At 42.5% G+C, this 12,092-nt stretch overlaps 1 protein-coding gene across 3 annotated transcripts in view; it reads right to left on the bottom strand.

Annotated features, from left to right (window-relative positions):
* hspa12b (heat shock protein 12B) overlaps window positions 1–12,092 on the bottom strand; it is a 91,330-nt gene that overhangs the window by 27,404 nt on the left and 51,834 nt on the right. The window contains exon 1 of one of the 3 annotated variants that reach the window (XM_010865427.4): window positions 3,587–4,169. The exons of 1 other annotated variant lie outside the window; for it this stretch is intronic. The gene's annotated coding sequence lies outside the window, so the exon portion shown is untranslated. Of the gene's footprint in view, window positions 1–3,586; window positions 4,170–12,092 lie in introns of those variants that run through there. One more of the 3 variants, XM_010865426.4, reaches the window with a different exon arrangement.

The raw sequence follows: 12,092 nt of genomic DNA, 5'->3' as shown, positions 1-12,092 counted from the left end.
GCTTTACAAAATACATTTGAGTGATTATTAATAAGAGGAGATGGAGGGAGGGAGATAAGCACCACTTGATGGCAGGTGCCAAGGATGACTAAGAAAGAACTTAGGGAGGATCTCAATTACGTACTCATTGAATCCACACAGTGTGTGTGTGTGTGTGTGTGAGAGAGAGAGAGAGAGAATGAGGGACGAGAAAGAGCATGTTTGTACACTCTTATGCAATTACACTTAGCTCATAGTATAACTTTTAAACCTTTATCCTTTAAACATTGGTGCGTAGTCCTGTCTTCTCTTATTTTTCTTTTTGATTTTTGATTTGTAAATGTTTTGGCACTGTAAAGCGACTGTTACGTTGTTTGGTTTAACCCAAACCCAATTTTGACCTTAAAATTTAAATTGAGACCGAAAAAAAGTTAGAGAAAGGGTGCGAAAAAAAGAAAGAGAGGGAGGGTGACAATGAAAAAATGAGAATGGATAGAAAGATGTGGACAGAAACAAAATTTGACAAAAATAATGAGAGGGGGAGAAGATAGAGAGAGGCAGCCATGTCATGATTGGGTCTTCTCTGTGTATGTTTGTGTGTGCACGTGTCACTACAAATCCCTGGTGTAGGACCTGAGGCAGTCTCAAGTGACAAAATGTTTTGGTCTGCTGTGTATGTATGTATTTGTGTGTGACAATGTGTGTGTGTATGTACGTGTGTTAGTGTGAAAACCTGAGTGTATGTGTAGCACTACAGTTATGGAGAAAGAGGGAAAGAAAGTGGACGGGGGAGGGAGGGAGGAAACTGTGAAGGGGGGCTTCTTGAAATGTGGGAAGTCCATTGGGCAACATACAAGGGCACTTTTTCTGCCCCATTAACACTACTCGGGTCCCTGCTATTGTGAAAATAGCAATCTCGACTGTTTTGAGTACAAGCTAGGACCCAGTATCTCTATTCCTGTGTTGATTAGAAATCATGAGCATGCAACCCATAAAGTAAACTTGTCTAATCTGTAACACATCAACCTACTAGTCCAGGAACCCCTATTATATCTATTAATATCAGATCTCTCGCCAACAAATCATTCTTGGTAACTGACATTATAATATCCTACAACCTAGATTTTATGTTTCTAGGTTCAACGTGGCTAACAGAAGATTGTAGTGCCACTATTCTTAACGAGACAGCCCCTGAAAAATGTGGCTATATGAATATGTGTCAAAATACTAGGAAAGGAGGAGTGGCTGCCCTATTCAAAGATACATTCCAGTGCAAAGAAAATACACTTAGTAATTTTATTTATTTTGAATACCTCTGTTTTACATTGAAGGGTACCCCCAAAATTTTGTTTTTAACCATTTTAAACTCTAACAATGGACCTGCAGCAAATAGTTAATAGCTCTCTGCAATCATGCATTTTCCCAACGTCTCTAAAAACAGCTGCAGGTCCATGTATCTATACTGAACAACTATAGACCTGTATCAAATCTCCCTTTTATAGCCAAGATCATTGAGAAGGTTATCTTGAATCAACTCAGCAATTTTGTGACCTCAAGCGGTCTCTTAGACAAATTTCAGGCAGGCTTCCGAACTCACCACAGTACTGAAAGGGCGCTTATTAAAGTTTTAAATGATATACGGCAGAATACTGATTCAGATAAAATAACAGTTCTGGTTCTATTAGATCTCAGTGCAGCATTTGACACTGTAGATCATAGAACACTTATAGATAGGCTGGAAAATTGGGTAGGACTCTCCAGGACAGTCCTTGATTGGTTCAGATCTTATCCAGATGGCCAGAGTTACTTTGTCACTATTGGTAATCATGAATCTGGGTGGCTATGACATGCGGAGTTCCACAGGGATCAGTTCTCGGACTGCTTCTGTTCAATCTCTATATGCTACCTCTGGGCCAAATTCTACAGAACAACATTAACTATCCTAGTTATGTCGATGATACTCAAATATATATGGCTCTCGAACCTTCTGACAACAGCTCAATAGACTCTCTGTGTCACTGTATGGAGCACATAAATACCTGGATGAACCCACATTTTCTACAATTAACGATTATTGTGTTTGGCAACAAAAATAAAAGAACAAGTATTAGTAAAGAGATGGATTCTCGGGCTCTTAAAACCAGGGATCTAGTGCTTATTCTTGGTGTACTCAGACCTCCCATTTAACAGTCATATCAAAGTGGTCACCAAAACAGCATTCTATCATCTAAAAAATATAGCCAGAATCAAAGGCTTGGTGTCCCAAAAAGACCAAGAGAAGCCCATTCATGCTTTTTCTAGTAGGGTTGACTACTGTAAGGGCCTCTTAACTGGGCTCCCCAAAAAGATTGTAAAACAGCTGCTGCTCATTCAGAATGCTGCTGCTAGAATGTTAAGAAGGACCAAGAGAACAGAGCACATCACTCCGGTTCTTAAATCTTTGCATTGGCTTCCAGTCAGTTACAGAATAGATTTTAAAGTGGTGCTTTTAATGTATAAATCATTGAATGGTTTAGGATCCGAATACATTTCTGATATGTTTGAAGAATATAAACCGAGCAGGGCTCTAAGATCCATGAACACAGGTCAGCTAGTAGAGCCCAGAGTCCAAACTTTACATGGAGAAGCTGCGTTTAGCACTTATGCTGTACACAACTGGAATAAACTACCAGAAGATCTTAGATGTGCCCCAAACTTATACATTTTTAAATCCAGGTTAAAAACACTTCTCTTTTCACGTGCCTTTGACTGAGCACTTAAACCTAACCACACTGTTTAGCCTTATAGCTTCCTATGTTTTTATCCTGTTTTTATTATTTTTATATTTTCTTATTCTATTTATTATTATTATTATTATTATGTTTTGATGTTTTCATTTGAGTATTTGTTCTGATGTTATTGTATTTTTATATTTTTTCTTTTTCTTTGTAAAGCACATTGAATTGCTTCGATGTATGAATTGTGCTATATAAATAAACTTGCTTGCTTGCTACACACAGACATACACAAAACCGTACCAACATGCAGTCAACCCCACTCCTCCAGCTCCAAATACACACACGCACACACACACACACACACACACACACACACACACACACACACACACACACACACACACACACAAAGTACAGGTTTTATTTTGGAAGTAAGTGACAAAGAGAGAGATAGAGATGGAGAAAATGAAAGAGACTGAGATAAAGTGACACATAGAGATCAACAGAAAAATAGAGACAGAGAGTTATTGACAGAGAGAAATACAGAGGAAAAGGTGTTGGATTGAGAACAAATGGAGTCTTTTAGAACCTTGACATCCCACAGTCTTCTAGAGCCCTGACCTCTAACCCTGACCTGACAGATGTAACTCAGTTGAACCGAAGCAAAATGCATCACAACCAATAACAACTTAGATGCTATAAGTGGCACCAATGTATTAGTGAATGTTGTCTTTTCCACATTCCCCAAATTAATAAATCATTTAAATACACACAAAACACAGACATTTTATACAATAGAATACGCACTGATAAACTAACATGCTAACACAATACACCTAGCATTAAATAGTTCCTTGGGCAAGCATCCTAACAGATATTTTCAAACTTACCCTTTACTTTTCAAATCAAACAGACAAGTTCTCATTGCTCACCAGAGTAAAACTATAACTTTGGAATTCCGTATGAGGAGATGATTCTGCTGCAGGGACAAGGAATCACAAAACTGGGAACATGAGCAGAATTGTTTGGACAGAATTTTCCAAAAGCACTGGTAAAAAAAAGAGTGGGATTGAGTGCAGCCAACAAAAAGGCTTCAGAAAAAGGAAAATGGAGCAAAAGCACTGTTCCAAGAAAATGAACAATGATAGAATATTCCCAAATGTTGGCGAGTCTGGAACATTCCTCTACTGTGTCGACAGCCTGGCAGTATGTCTTCAAACTGACCTGGAACATCAGATGGTGAAGGAGTGACCACTACCTACCACCCCCACAGAAAAACACATAAGCGCGCAAACCACAGAACATATACTGCATGAGGTAAGCTCCCCCGCACCCCCCTAAAACGCACACCAAGCGGGGACTTATATGGAATATTCTCTGTGTGTATGTGGAAGTGTATGTCTGTGTGTGTATGTGTGTGAGAGTGTGGAGTGTAGCAGTGCACACACCATCTCCACTTCCCTCCTATCTACATTCCCTTTTCTTTGCTTTCTGTTTTTATTCCCTTTCTTCCTGTCTTCCCCCCTCTTTCATCTTGCCCTCCCTTGCTACATCCCTCCCTTTCTCCCTTTGAATCTCTCATTTGAAGAAAGAAAATACTGTCTTTATAAGGTTTCCTGTTGTGAGTTTACACTACAGCTTTCAAAGATGGTTGTGAGAAAGACAAGCGGAGAGAGAAAACAAAAAAGAGGAGAAAGTAAAAGGATAACTTTTAAGAGTTTTGGCTAACCAAAACTTTTTTGCAAGAATTCTAGCATTGTTGGATGAAGCATGTGCATTCAATACTTAACACATCGCCTTTGTTGCATTTCCGAAAATCTGTGTTTTAGTTTGTGTATATAGCTCTTGGGGGTTTGATCTTACACAACCATGATCCAATTTCATCCCACCGGGGACTATGATTGAAGCATACATTAACCCCCTGCACCCCACACACATACACACAACACACAAACACACACCCTGTCCCACTACTGCCATATTTCCAAATCAAAATGTTTTTGAGTAAAATCTGGAAACTATTACTAGGGAGTCCAACTACCACCCCATCTCCTACATAGTGCACTCATAGGAGGCAATTTGGGTGTCCATCTTGATATTTATGGTAACGCTTTTTCTAGCTAATCAATGAGGGGCTCCCATATGGACCCTATTTTAGCTCCATCTACACTCCACCTCCACCTCTCTTTGTTTTTCTCTTCCTCTGAATATTAACTTACAATTGGTGCTCTATCGCTCCCTCTTCAATCTCTTTTATTGCTAAACCCAAACCATTTATATTTGAATCATACAGCAGACACTCTTACTTAAGGGACAGTTACAATAAAGAGTTGATAAATGTTCACACCCCGCAACAGTTTGTCCTAAATGGATTGCATAGGAAACTGGAAATACCATCTTGGGAGTGAACCAAGGTGTGATCTATTTAAGGAACAGTCAATTGTACATACAAGGATAGATTGTGGTGTGTTTCAGCATGTGTGTGTCTGTGAGAAGGAAAGAGAAAGAGAGGGGAAGGGTGTGTCTATTCAGGATGCCAAGAATTCCAGAGATAACACTTAAGCATCCACGAGGAACGTCCCAGGGTTCCTTCCTGTCACCTGACTATGACTTCTTGTCTCACTGAGCGGACTGGACGCAACTGGACATCTGAACTGACAAACACACATGAACCTGTGCGCACACACACATACACACACACACAGGCCAACAAACACACACCCACACAAACAGTCCAATTGTCAAGTCGACCATTATAAGATTTCGAAGGTTTCTTTTAAAGAAACAAGAACATCAAACTTCTAAATTTTTATTTCAGCGAGCTGAGCAAAAATAATTGTTTCTCCATTATATCAATAGTATATATGTTGTATTTTGATATCTAGCGAAATAACAATCTAGCAATAACTTACGCATAGCTTTCCTTGATTATCTAGGAATTAGTTAAATAAGGTATCTAATGTAACCTTACCTGTCCAGTAGAAAGATGGCCATCACTGTGATTTACCCTCATCTTACTCTTTGTTTGATGCGTTTTGATTCTGTATTTTTATTTTTTAAACACTACCATTCAAATGTTTGAGGTCACATAGAAATATCCTTGTTTTTGAAAGAAAAGCAATTTTTGGTCAATTAAAGTAACATCAAAGTTGCCCATTACTAGCAACAACCACTCCCGTGTTCCAATGGCACGTTATGTTTGCCAATCCAAGTTTGTAATTTTAAAAGGATAATTGATCTTTAGAAAATCATTTTGCAATTATGTTAGCACAGTTAAAAACTATTGTGCTGATAAAAGAAGCAACAAAACTGACCTTCTTTAGACTAATTGAATAACTGGAGTATCAGTAATGTTGGGTTTGATTACAGGATCAAAGTGGCCAGAAACAAAGAACTTTCTTCTGAAATACTATTCTTGTTCTGAGAAATGAAGGCTATTTCGAGAAATTGCCATGAAACTGAAGATCTCGTAAAACACTGTGTACTACTCCCTTTACAGGACAATGCAAACTCTAACGAGAATAGAAAGAGTGGGAAGCAAGAGGACAAACAAACAGACGCCTTACAGGTCCTCAACTGGCAGCTTCATTAAATAATACTCGCCACACATAACCACTGTAAGACCGACTCCCAGTTCACCTGATGTTGCACATCCTCTGCCTCCAGAACACAGCACAGTTCCCGTACTCCATGAACGTAGCTCACTCCCCGGTTCCAAATCACCTTAATATTAAACACCCACCTGGTTTTCTTTAGTTATTAGGGAGCCAAGCAACGAAGTTGCTGGAACCCTTTTATGTTTGTACGTTTTATTATTATTATTATTCTCCAGGGCAATTTTCAGAGGTCCATAGCTCGGTCCCCTCAAAACGCTCCAAACTTTGCCTGATTGTAGATGGACCTTGGCCTTCATGGTACCCATACTCCTCATGGTGGTGCTGTCGCACTCAGTCGAAAATGAAAAATGTGAAGCTCAGATCTCAGGAACCGAATGTCATAGAGACATGCAACCAAGTTCCAGATATACCCCTTCTCATGCTGACCAAAAAAGTCTCTGGGGTCTTTCAAATTCGCCCCTTGGATTTTTCTCCATTTTGAATTTAATGAAAAACACGTTAACGACATCTCCTCCGAGACCACTTAACGGATTTGCATGCCGTTTGGTGTGAAGGACCTTTGAACCATTATCTTTAAAAGTTATACATGGAAAGTTATCTCAAATAGTTTTGCTGAAATCAGCAAATGAAATTGAGCTGGGCGGGTCTATGAATTTAGAAGTCCATTAATCCCAAATGGAACATCAAACAGCTATGAAATGAAACATACTCGTAGATGTGTCTGTCAGGAATGGACAGAAAAACTCCCATACAGAAATACCTCTTGGGGGCGCTATAACCATCACCGATGTTTCTCATGATTTTGCTGTTAACAAAAACACACTTAAACGACATCTCCTCCGAAACCGCTGAACAGAGTTGGTTGACAATCAGTGTAAAGGGCCACTGGATCATTGTCTTTAAAAGTTATATAAGAAAAGTTGATATCTCAAACAATATGGCCTCCATTTTAACTTCTGTGAAAAACTCGTTAACATCTCCTCCGAGACTGCTCAACGGATTTGCATGCCGTTTGGTGTGAAGGACCTTTGAACCATTATCTTTAAATGTTATATAAGGGAAGTTGATATCTCAAACAATATGGCCGAAATCAGCGAATGAAATTGAGCTGGGCGGGTCTATGACTTTAGACGTCCATTAAACCCAAATGGAACATCAAACAGCTACGAAACGAAACAAACTCATAAATGTGTCTGCTAGGAATGGACAGGAATACTCCCATACAGAAATACCGGTTGGGGGCGCTATAAACATAACCGATGTTTCTCACAATTTTGCTGTTGATTAAAACACACTTAAATGACATTTCCTCTGTAACAGCTGAATGGATTTGGATGACAATTGGTGTAAAGGATGACTGGACCATTGTCTTTAAAAGTTATATTATTGTAAATGTTTCTGGTGGATTTTCAAAATATGCATCTGTGTGCTATTTCGGTTATTATAGATCACAACCCGATGAGACTATTCAGGCTGCCAGCCAGCTCTGTGGTGTAGTGGGAACTTCCTGGTCCTTCAATATTGTCATGGTGCGGTGAGCAGCAGCGCCACCGTGCCATATTTTCACAAGTTCCCATATTCTCACGAACACATCCCGGACTGTCACATGTTTTCAATCTTCCACACCAGGTCCCAATATAGCTAATTTGTATGTGTATGTATGTTTCCCCTCTGCTCCCCACATTGTGGCTCATTGTTCTTGTCATGTTTGGATGTCGTGTATGTTGCCGTAGTTGTAAGTACTTGTGTTCCATTGCATATTGTCATTTTTTGCTGCTTTAGTCAGCCCTTTACTTTGTGTGTTTTGTGCTCAGTGTTTGTTTATTTTTTATCAATTAAAGTATCCACACCGACTACCCCTGCCTGCACCTGGTTCCTTGTCCAAGCAACACTGCACTACACCACCTGTTGTGACAGAATGAGCCACCGCAACTGGAACCACCAGGCAGTCCCTCCAGAGAGGGTGTATACCTGGAGGGGCGATTGGGGGTCTGACTCCCTCTCCTCGGATGATGAAGCCGTCTTCAAGAGAGTGGAGGAGGATCCCCTTGAGGAGCAAGGCTGGGGGTTGCCCCAAGACGGGTTTGGGGTGCCGCTGTGGGGTATGGACCAGTATGGAGTGGTCAAGCCCCTCACCAAAGAACAAGGGGAGCTGGTGAAGGGTCTCCTGCAGGACATGCAGGAGGCAGGAAGGATAGGACGCAGGTGAGGCCGGAGGAAGAAGAGGGCGAGGTGCCCAACGCTCGGTCCGAGGTCCCCCCAGGAAAATTTTAGGGTGGGGAGTGGATGCCCGAGGGAAGTCCCGACGGCGCCCCCTCTATGTCCGGTGCCTCCTCGACCCCATGCTGGCTGGCCAGGCTGTAGGCTGGCAATTAGGCGCACACCGCTTCCTGCTCCGCGGCCTTCTGCCACCCCTGTCCCTGCGCCACGGCGCCGATTGCCCCCTGCTGCATTGGAGCAGCAGCCAGCGCCTCCTACCCGCCAGCAGCGGCAGTCAGCGCCCCCTGCTGCATTGGAGCAGCAGCCAGCACCTCCTTCTTGCCAGCGGCAGCAGCCTGCACCGCCTGAGGCCGAGGAGGAGTGGCCGGCACCGCCTGAGGCCGAGGGGGAGTGGCCGGCACCGCCTGAGGCCGAGGGGGAGTGGCCGGCACCGCCTGAGGCCGAGGGGGAGTGGCCGGCACCGCCTGAGGCCGAGGGGGAGTGGCCGGCACCGCCTGAGGCCGAGGGGGAGTGGCCGGCACCGCCTGAGGCCGAGGGGGAGTGGCCGGCACCGCCTGAGGCCGAGGGGGAGTGGCCGGCACCGCCTGAGGCCGAGGAGGAGTGGCCTGCACTGCCCTCTCCTGTCCCGGCCGCCCCGGCGCCCTCTCCTGTCCCGGCCGCCCCGGCGCCCTCTCCTGTCCCGGCCGCCCCGGCGCCCTCTCCTGTCCCGGCCGCCCCGGCGCCCTCTCCTGTCCCGGCCGCCCCGGCGCCCTCTCCTCTCCCGGCCCCTGACCCTCCGTCGGCTCTCCCGGCCCCTGACCCTCCGCCAGCCACCGACCCTCCGTCGGCTCTCCCGGCTCCTGACCCTCCGCCGGCTCCTGATCTTCAGCTGGTTCTGCCTCCTTGGCCTGTCCCGACGGCTCCGCCACCCTGGTTAGTCTCGGCTGTTCCGCCCCCTCGGCGGGTTTGTGCCGATGGGGGTTCTGCGCTGCCCCGCCCCCCCTCCCTTGGGCTGGGGTTCGTCTTGGCCCGTCCGGTGGTCGGGCCTTTGGGGGGGGAGTACTGTCATGATGCGGTGAGCAGCAGCGCCACCGTGCCATATTTTCACAAGTTCCCATATTCTCACGAACACATCCCGGACTGTCACATGTTTTCAGTCTTCCACACCAGGTCCCAATATAGCTAATTTGTATGTGTATGTATGTTTCCCCTCTGCTCCCCACATTGTGGCTCATTGTTCTTGTCATGTTTGGATGTTGTGTATGTTGCCGTAGTTGTAAGTACTTGTGTTCCATTGCATATTGTCATTTTTTGCTGCTTTAGTCAGCCCTTTACTTTGTGTTTTGTGCTCGGTGTTTGTTTATTTTTATCAATTAAAGTATCCACACCGACTACCCCTGCCTGCACCTGGTTCCTTGTCCAAGCAACACTGCACTACACCACCTGTTGTGACAAATATTTCGATTCCCTTCTCAGACATTCTATATCTCATAAATTCTTTTCCACTCTTTCCACAATACATTTCTGAAATACCATGATTTTCATTTATTTGCGAGAATAATTGTATTACGTGACCCTTTTATGCTGTTATTGTTTTCCAAAGAAAGAAACCAGCCATGGAGTGATTGGAGTCATAAGTAGGATGTATAGCTATTAGCTAGTCATCTATAATAATCTTTGTACAACAGTACACTTTAGTTCTGTTACAAATGTTTTGTTGCCAACTTTATCTCAGCAAAATTGTAATGACTGGGGTAAAATGTACATTTGGAGATGATAGAGAGTTGTAGGGATAGCCAGTAGCCCCTGTCGTGTAGTGGGGACATCCCTGTTCTATAATTTTCTGACCCTTGTTCAATTCCTATGGGCTGAAATATGTGCCACCAGAAACTGAATTTGAATTATTTATATTTGAATTTGAATTGCTAAACTTGAATAATTGCATTGAAAAACTGAATTTGAATCACATAATTTGAAATTGTATTGTTTAATTTGAATAATTGCATTGAAAAACTGAATCTGAATTTTATAATTTGAAATTGAATTTATTCGTTTGGATCCGAAGTCCAATAAAATGTGATCCTCACTGAAAATTAAACTCTCTATATATCTTCACATTCACTTCTCACAATTCAGATTCAGTTCTCAAATTCAATTTCAAGTTACTGAGACAGACATCCGGGTAGTTGGAGGATGAAGGAAGAGCAATCGAGCGCAGATCGATAGATAGCGTTCATTGGCGCATAGGACTCCTCTTGGGCAAATCAGCACATACGTTTTGGAGCATAGTACATGAAACAAGGAAGAAGCTCTTGCTTTGCCAGTGGCCGGCCTTGACCCAGAACGCCCAGACTGGTGTGACCACCATGGATTCGGCTGGGACAAATACGGTAATTACAATTTAACATATCTACGATCTAACGATCTTTTGTTTAATTGTCGTTAATGTTATAGCTGTTTTGTAGAAACGTTTCGTTTAGTCCGCGAGCATACACAAATCATGTTTACAATTACATTAGACGACTAGCTAGCACCATTGTTCTATATTTATGACTAGCACGATAGCATTGTTTCAGCTCATATTTTAGCAACTCAGCAAGGAGCGCTGGAGCTAGTCTACAAACAGCAGTGCGTACAATAACATTTTTTTCAAAAAAAAGTTTTACTGTCAGTGAATAGCACCGAGTGAAAGTCAATGATTTCTTTATATCTAGTGACTGTGATCATGTCGTTAGCTCAGATAAGTACCGGTTAACTTAGAAGATCTAGAAATAGAAGGCATCGTGCTAGCTAACTTGCCAGTCCCACCTGTGACTTAAAACAACCCAGCTGTTCTTTTGGAGATACATTTTTGACCAACTTATGCTGTGATCTGCACAAAGTTGAGCAAGGTGAAACTCAACGTTATAGTGATTATGGGCATGATCCAACAAGTTACAAATTAGTTTTTACTGTTAACATGGTATAGGAAACCTATCTGGCAATATTGTTACATTCATAACTAGTTGGCTTGTAGTCACATAACAAATATAATTGGTTTGCTACTATTCCTTAATTTTGGTGGTTCCTCATCCATCGCCTCCATCACATTTGATATCAACTCCATAGCAATCAGTGATGATTGAATCTGTTTATGATAAAGCAATTACATTTCTTTGCAATGAAAACCTACTACTTTCAACCTTTACCACTTCTAGATTATGTTACCAGCTACCTCTCTGTAGCTCACATCTCCTATTTGGAATATTATTAGTCCCACAATAAATATTAATAATAATATCCTACTATTAATGTATGAAATGATGTCATCTAATACATAGTATGTCAGTGATAGCCGAAAAGAATAGCTACAGCTGATGAAATGGGTTGCATTACTAGATGATGTATGTTAACAATTCATTAATACTATCTTCTGTTGGTTTTAGGGAATCCAAATGGAGAATTTTGATTGGGAGAGCTCAGGGCTCTCTCATAACTCTGCCAACACAGGTGTTACCGTGCCAGAAATGGAATGTCCATTGAAGACCGAGAACTCTACGCCTTGCCATTGATCCCCTTTCTCATTCAAATAGTTTTGGAA

Source organism: Esox lucius, chromosome 24, assembly GCF_011004845.1.
Source record: "Esox lucius isolate fEsoLuc1 chromosome 24, fEsoLuc1.pri, whole genome shotgun sequence".
In the NCBI taxonomy this organism is placed as follows: Eukaryota; Metazoa; Chordata; class Actinopteri; order Esociformes; family Esocidae; genus Esox; species Esox lucius.
Note: the sequence above shows the minus strand (reverse complement) of the source record. Positions and strands in the feature narration are given on the sequence as shown.